Here is an 8,141-nt window from a genome sequence, read left to right on the forward strand (position 1 = left end):
TGTTACAAACTTCGTAACAAACTTAATATACCCTGTTCAAGGTATAAAAATACGAACAAAGAATACTTTTTCAAACTTTTGTATTTCTAACTAAATTTCGTGTGCGGAATCGATGCAAAAGGCTTACGGTGATTCAGTTTCAGCAAAAACACTAACATGGTCGAGAGATCGTTGAAGGCATGCCTCGTTCGGGCGACCTTCGACCTCTTCAACTGATGAAAATATTAAAAAAGTGAAGGATATGGCGCTTGAAAGTGTTAGAGAGATGGCAGGATGGCTCGAAATCTCTCGCGAGCCCGTTTTGAATAATTTTGGTGGATATTTTGGATATCGAACGCGTTCTTTCTCGACTCGAAAAAACGAGCTGAAACCAAAAAACATCACGCCAAAGCCGCTCAAAAATCAAGGCGATGGTTATTGGTTTTATCGATATTCCTAGTTTGTTGCACCATTAAAATTTTGCGGAGGGATAAGGAGTTTTATTTGGTTGTATTGAAGCTTTTGCGTGAGAACATTCGTCGAAAACGGCCGGAATTGTGGAACAACAATTCATCGAGCCACGATTGTGACCGAATTTAAAGCCAAAAACGCAATTAATACCATTGATCAACCATCGGATTCACCAGATTTGTTCCCCATACTGAAATTGCCGCTCCGTGGAACCCGTTTTCAAGTTCGAGTTTACATTTTTTAGAGGTTCTGCACTAACGATAGTGTTCCGCGAACTCGCACTATCTGAAACATTGTACAAAACGGTATCTACATTAGGTTATGTAGTAAAGTACGTACGTGTTTACGCTTACATAAACTTTTCGCAAAATAACGGACAAGCAAAACAAAGGGTTTGAACCGGAAAATCGGCAGATAACGTATTTTCCACTCTTTCACCAACTGAACCCTTACTATAAACCAAACCATTGTTTTCGAATTTTGAAAATTCCAGATTGCTCCAACCTCTTAAGCCACTTTAGCCATTATAACAAAAATAAATGTTAAATAGCTCATATTTTACATCTCTTAATCATCATAGCCGTCCTTTGAACTAACACATCCCGTAAAATCTTCAATATGTCAATTATGATCTCAATTTCTGCAGTGACGCACAAGAGTGAGGCGGGTGGCAAGAAAAGTTGCACATACCGCCTTTATTTAGTCACGGAATAAAAACATTTCGACTCATTTATTTTTATTTTATTAATATGAGCTTTTTCGCATGAAATGCAATTTCTGTAATCACCTACAACCTGCATCGTTTCACCCTTCTTTGCAGCTTGCAAGAGAGAATAAAAAAGCTGTACTTTAGCAGCTTTAAAGCATAATGCTATGTTCAGTTGTTGCTTTTGATACGTTAAATTTGCCTTTCCGTCCATCATGCTCTTGGGAAACTGTGGTAGGAAGGACTGATCTACATATATTACTTCTAAAGTTTGTAAAGATATATAAATTTTGGTGGAATATCTGACACTGTCTCAACAATATTTTAAAGAGTTTACTTTATGGAGAATTCGTAAAGACGTGAGATTGTGTAGAAAAGGCTTAAAAACAGGATTAGGCATAAACGCTCCGTAAGAAATATTTTTCGTTAAATTGGTTAGATTTTTTTATTTTTATTAGGGGCGTTTTTAACGTGGCGAAGCCCAAACCCAGTGCGCAACCCTGGGGAGGGATAGTTCACCTTATCACTTTAGCTCGCCTTCAAACTGATGTTTTTTGTCTACCCAGAGGATACTTGGTTTAAGATTGGAAGTCATGAGCTGCTTGAGCCATATGTAAAAGAATCGCTTGTGGCCACTCCCAAGTGAATGGAGTCAGAGATCTTTCCTCTCTTGCGTGAGCTTCTACACGTGACTTCGGGAGAAAGGTTCTGCGAAAGATTAATGGTCCCTTGCGCGTTGGCCACGGCGAATATCGCAATCGATGGAACTATGAGCTGTATGAGATATACGATGACATTGACATAGTTCAGCGAATTGAGAGACAGCGGCTATGCCGGCTAACTTATGTCGTCCAGCTCTGAAAGTATTCGACACAGTACCCGTCGAGGCAAGCAGGACGGGAAAGGAAAGGAAGACCTCCACTCCGTTGGAAAGACCAGGAGAAGAGGGACCTGGCCTCGTTTGGAATCTCCAATTGGCGCCACATTGCGAAAAGAAGAAACAACTGGTGCGCTGTTGTTAGCTCACTGAGATTGGCTGGGTGATTTATTTTTTTTACGAGCCATTTTGAAATTTAAGTAGAAGAGAGAAGTTTTCGACTTAATTCCAAGTCTAAATTTCAATGCTTCAAAATTGCGACAGAACTATTTTTAAGCAGTCAAACAAGACAACAGGAACGAAGAAGTGCATAAAGTAGTATACAAGAGAAAAACATTTGCTTACTTCTTTAAAAAATTCAAATGTAACCGATGATGTTTCTGCTATTTACTGACCGTGACACAAGCTAAAAACACCGTAGAGCGGAAAACAGACATTTCAACTGTGAAATATGCACACATGTGTGTCCGTCCAGTACTAGGAACGTGCAAACATGTGTTATTCTTTCATGGCAATAATTGCACTTTGCCAACTCCTCAACTGCTCCTATTTGCCCCTCGCCGCGTGCTCGCAACGCGCCTGCAACACCAACCCACGCCGCTCGTGATAAATGGAGCGCAGGTTCGCATTTGTCACTGTTGCAGCGTGCACCCACAGTACGCTATCAGTTACTGGCAAACCTCACAATCATTGCGGCGAGCTGGTTGTCGGTCCTCGGTCGACGGTCGCCGGCCGCCGGCCGCCCCTCTGGATGCCTTGTGTATGACTATTTGCCAATTTTACGTTTCGCAAAAACGCAAATTTAATCTCATAAATGTTACTTTCAGCACGAAATAATACCCATACTCAAGCTAAATACATCCATCACCGAGTGGTCCTTCAAATCCTTAAGTGATCCTTGTGTACAATCAACGCAACAAAGCAATAAAGCAATCCAGCCAGCCATGTCAGATGGCTCACGACCACACGTGCTCGTCTGCGTTGGGACAGTGCTGCCATTACGGTTTGCTGCGTCGCGCAACTGGACTTCCCAAGTTCCCAGTTTATTTACTGCTGGCCGCACGCTCGTGCAGTACGTGCTTTTTTAATTAGGTGAATGTTATCGGCGATGACTCGACGGCCGGATCGCTTTGCGTTAATTACTGAGCGGGTGCAAACAAGTACAAACACACACATGCATTCTGAATGAATATACAACCAGACATGAGGGCTTATAATGAATGAAAGATTTTTAGCTCGCTTAACCTCAAATCAGGGGATTTCAGGACCAAGCTCTTCTGAAAATGTCGCTTTTATTTTTCTCAGCAAAAACACTGCGCCAGCTTTTGACACTTGACATTCGGCCATAAACTCAAATGTGCTAACTATTTTGATATTTCGCCATAAACACTACCCAAAATCGGAGTTTATCATTAGCACAATTTCGTTTTAAACATACCATAAACTCTACATTAACCCTGTAACCCTGCTTGTGCCGCTGCCTGTTTCGGAATGTCAAATTGAACTCTGCGATTTCGAGAGCACTTGGGAAACCTTAAACTTGAAATTGTGGCGCAACGAGTGCGAAATATAACAGTGATGTGCCGCTATCAAAATATTTAAGCATTGTGCGCCTAACCTGCGGCGCCACAAAGGAGGTTCCCAGCACAATTGCAGCTCAATAAAATCCCTCATCGAATTTGTTGAATGCAGTTTAGTGGTTTCCCCTCTTCCTCAGCCTGTGTTTGTGTATGTAAATGTTGGTGATTTGCAAACGTCACATTCGGCCCAACTTAATGCTTATCTGCATACGTTTGTTTTATGGATTTTCGCACACTTTCCATTGCTCACCGCTTTTTGAATTATTCAAACGCCTGATTTATTCCTACATTTCCCCTACACAAATATCTCAGTTCCTCCGAACAAATCGTCATCGTTTGCTACTCGCAGCGTTTATAATAAATATATGCGGGCCATTATGAATGATTTTGCCCTTGCCCCCGTTCCAAACTGCATTATCAATGAATGTGGCGCTAAATACATATATATGCCTAGCTACGTTTGCAACTTGATCAAAATCTGTCTCAATATTGCACTAGTTTCAAACTTTTGCACGAGGAATAGCATATATCCGAAACAAATCGATCAAGCGATAGAGCAACGATAATACTTAATATAGGGTAGTCAAAAAAGGCTTTACGTATTTCTAATCAAATTTCAACTTATTTTTTTATATTTATAATGAACTTTAAAAAAAAAATATGTACCATTTTGGTTGACCACTTTTTGCTATTTTCCCGCTAGAGACATTATTCCATCGGTGTAAAAGTTTTCTGGTTTCTCGGCGAAAAACTGCGACAAATAGTTTTCATTAAGGGAGTTGTGCATTGACCGAAACAAATGATAGTCCGATGGTGCAAGGTGCAAGGGCTATATGGTGGATGTATCAAAACTTTCCAGCCAAGCTCTCCCAGTTTTTGCCGAGTCATTAAAGATGTGTGTGGTCTAGCGTTGTCCTGAAGGAAGACGAAGCCCTTCCTGTTGATCAATTCTGGCCGTTTTTTTCGATTGCTTGCTCAAATCTCATTAGTTGTTGACAGTAAAGTTTAGAATCAATCGTTCGACCCGGCTGGAGCAGCTCATAGTGGATGATTCCTTTCTTATCCTACCAAACACTCAGCATAACTTTTCCAGTCGTCAATCCTGGCTTTGCGACCATTTGATGAGCTTCATCACGCTTGGACCATGGTCTTTTCCGCACATTATTGTCGTATTTGATCCACTTTTCGTTATCTGTTACAATTCACGTCAGATATTGTTCGATTTCATTTCGTTTCAGCAAAGAATCGCCAATTAAATGGTTCAACACCGTTTGATGATGAATGTTAAGTTCGTTGGCGCGCCATGGCTGCTTATGTATGTGACCTGGTCCTGGTTAATCTTTTCAATAATTTCATCGACTTTTTCAATGATAGGTCGACCAGAGTGAGTGGTTAAATGAAGCTTAAAATCTCACCTTTCCACTATATGGTATGACACAATGTGATTGGTAGCACTGGAGATATACTATACCACTGCAACGACATCTATTGACAAAATACGAAAAGACTTTTTCGACTACCCAATAAAAAGGAAAATAATGAATAAGCTTCGAACCACATATTGTACCTTGTCTTGTATTCTAAAAGTATATGTCAAAACAGCTTCATTGAAATCAGTAACTTGGCTACCGACACTGTATCGATATTTTACTGCGGTCGAGAACAGCCCCCAATTGAATTAGTCTCTGAGCAGTTTATAAACTGATAGAGGTCCACATGTATACAACTATGTACTATATACTACCACAAAGCGAAACTAAAAAAGTTGATGTGTCAAATACCTTGAGGCCGGGCATCTATGGCATAACCATTGCCTAGAGTGTCATAACGCACACACAAACATTTATGTATATGTGTGGTGTATATTTGCATATGTATTAGTGCATAAAATTCACCCGCTCTGTACATTAGTATGCACAAATCATAAGAGTCGGAAAACTAAACTGAAATTGCATTACGAGTATGTCCTCTGGTAGCATTTTAATCACTACGCTTTCCTTGACATTGCTCTTGCGCTCTCGCAAACAATGCCTTTCACTGGCAACTGAAAGCAACTCAAGTCAAAGAAGAATGTCGGCTTTTCACAAAACATAAGTACGTAAATATATATACATGTATATAAATACTTAAATGCCTGCATAGACACAAGTAAAGCTTTAGCTTCTCATATAAATGTTCCTTTGTAGTTTTAGAAAATGGTTCTTGATTTTTAAATTTTCCTCTTCAATCTCAAGGTAAACCATTTACTTGAATGTCAGCACTGCAATGCCAAGAACTTACTATTCTCTATAACTGCATTCTTAAATTTGGGCAATGTTATAGGATTTCATCGGGTCTTTGGATCCATGAAGTTGACATGGAAATTTTTCAGATTCATATATTGGGACTTAAGGACCACTGCTTCAAAAGATTTGCGCAACTTTTGGCACATAAGTTTCAGAGGAAAAAGTTTTGTTTTACTTGAAGTTAACTGACTGCCATTACCTACCCACTTTTAAGAAGTACAAGAGTCTAAATATTAGAATAACGGTGACTAGACATCTCAGTGAGTATCAAGAAAAACTGATTTTTTCCTTCTCATTTTCTAAAATCAATAAGTTTCAAGGCCGAAATCAAGTCAAGTAAGAGAACTGTTGGGCACTTATAAACAAGTCGACCAAGGACGGAGCATCACATCCGAATGTGAAGACAATCCGCATATAAAAGTTTAATATAAATAATTTGGTAAATGCAAGAAAATAGTATGGAAATGACATATATGGCATGGACTTATAGCCACAGAACCGGATCTTGGGCTTTTGAGAGAACATAAAACTAAAAAGGGCCTCTACGAAAACAATCATTTCCACAGATGTGGACTCGAAGAGACTAAGCATACGTTCTCACTTTCTTGTATGATGCGCGGCCCTTCAGAAACCATACTGAAAACCCGTCAATAAATGAACACCTATACATAAATCTCACATCTGTCATAAGGAGTTTTTTTGAAAATAGCCAATGTAGACCACCATTTTATCTGCCAGTGTCTCCAATAGACGTATAATCGAAACCGCGCTTTGAGATCGGTTGGATCAGCTTATCAGATTATCTTTCCTGTAATCTAGACACAATATTTCAAGAATATATCACCAAGACATTCCTTTAATTATTTCAAGTCTTTCCGCTGCACGTTATTCGACGGATCCACGAAGTCAGTAAAGCACCAGTGGCTCATGTTCCTGCAAGGTACTGCGTTGACAAATGTATGCCGCGCTTATTGGTAGTCCTTAATTAAAATGGCAATTAACCATTTGCAGCTTCCAGGCGCAGTTCCATCATTAGCATCAATGGCGACGGTTGTGCTTTTCTTAACGTCATCCCAATGTTTGTCTATAAATTTTAAATGTAGCTTTTTATCCTTCAAGGCAAACACATGTAACTGTCCGTTGACCATCGAGGCGGTAAAAATATGCAAGTGGCTTTTTACGGTGATTTTATCGCGTCGAAACGACGAACAACTTTATCTGCCCTTGACTGCAGTGTCCACACACACACTCGCACGCTTCGTCCTTCCATCTTTGGGAATAACTTCTCACATTCACCATATACTCACACGTCGGTTGACGTCTCTGCTGAGTGAAGCAGCGCAATGCTGCAGTCCAAACAAACCGACATACTGATAACGGTTAACGCGGGCCTTTCATATGAAAAATTTAACGGTATGTTCAACATAAGTAATTAATAAGATCCTTCGTGTGAGTGGTACGTTGTACTGAGTTGCACATGCAATCGCGCATATGTAACTGTACAATGGTTGCAACCAGCAGGCGTCGAATGCGCATACATACGAACATGTTCTTCCGAGCTCTTTGTTCAATGTTACGTCGGAAAGTGTAGAGGCTTTGTCTTTTCTTACACAACGAAGACTCGCTCGCTCGACACAAATTTACCTTGGAAATGTCAATGTTGCGACTTTCGTCGAAAATTTACGAACTTTTGTTTGTTTTTAAATGGCGTTGATGGCGGTTGTCACAATGAACATGGTAGAATTGTAGAAACACCCGTGATGAGAAGTGCAGTGTCATCTTAAATTAATAGAATTAATTAGTGTTGAAATAATTAAATACCTTTCTTACAAATACTTACATATCTATGTAGTAACCAAGTTCTTGCTTTTCCTGATGTAGCGTGGTTTAAAAATATATGTATCTAATCACAGGGGCCGATGGATTGCCGACCGAGATACTCAAATACGGTACTAATAAAGAGCATGCATCAGCTTCCTGGTAGAATATGGTCGAACGAAAGCTTTGCCCAATCAACAAACGGGAGACCCCACATTCTGCGCCAACTACCGTGGGATAAGCCTCGTCAACATCGCGTATAAGGTTCTATCGAGCGTATTGTGTGACAGACTAAAGCCCACTGTCAACAAACTGATTGAACCGTATCAGTGTGGCTTTAGGCCTGGGAAGTCAACAACTGACCAGATATTCACCATGCGCCAAATCTTGGAAAAGACCCGTGAAAAGAGAAACAACTCGCACCA

This window comes from Bactrocera tryoni, chromosome 3 (genome assembly GCF_016617805.1).
Source record: "Bactrocera tryoni isolate S06 chromosome 3, CSIRO_BtryS06_freeze2, whole genome shotgun sequence".
In the NCBI taxonomy this organism is placed as follows: domain Eukaryota; kingdom Metazoa; phylum Arthropoda; class Insecta; order Diptera; family Tephritidae; genus Bactrocera; species Bactrocera tryoni.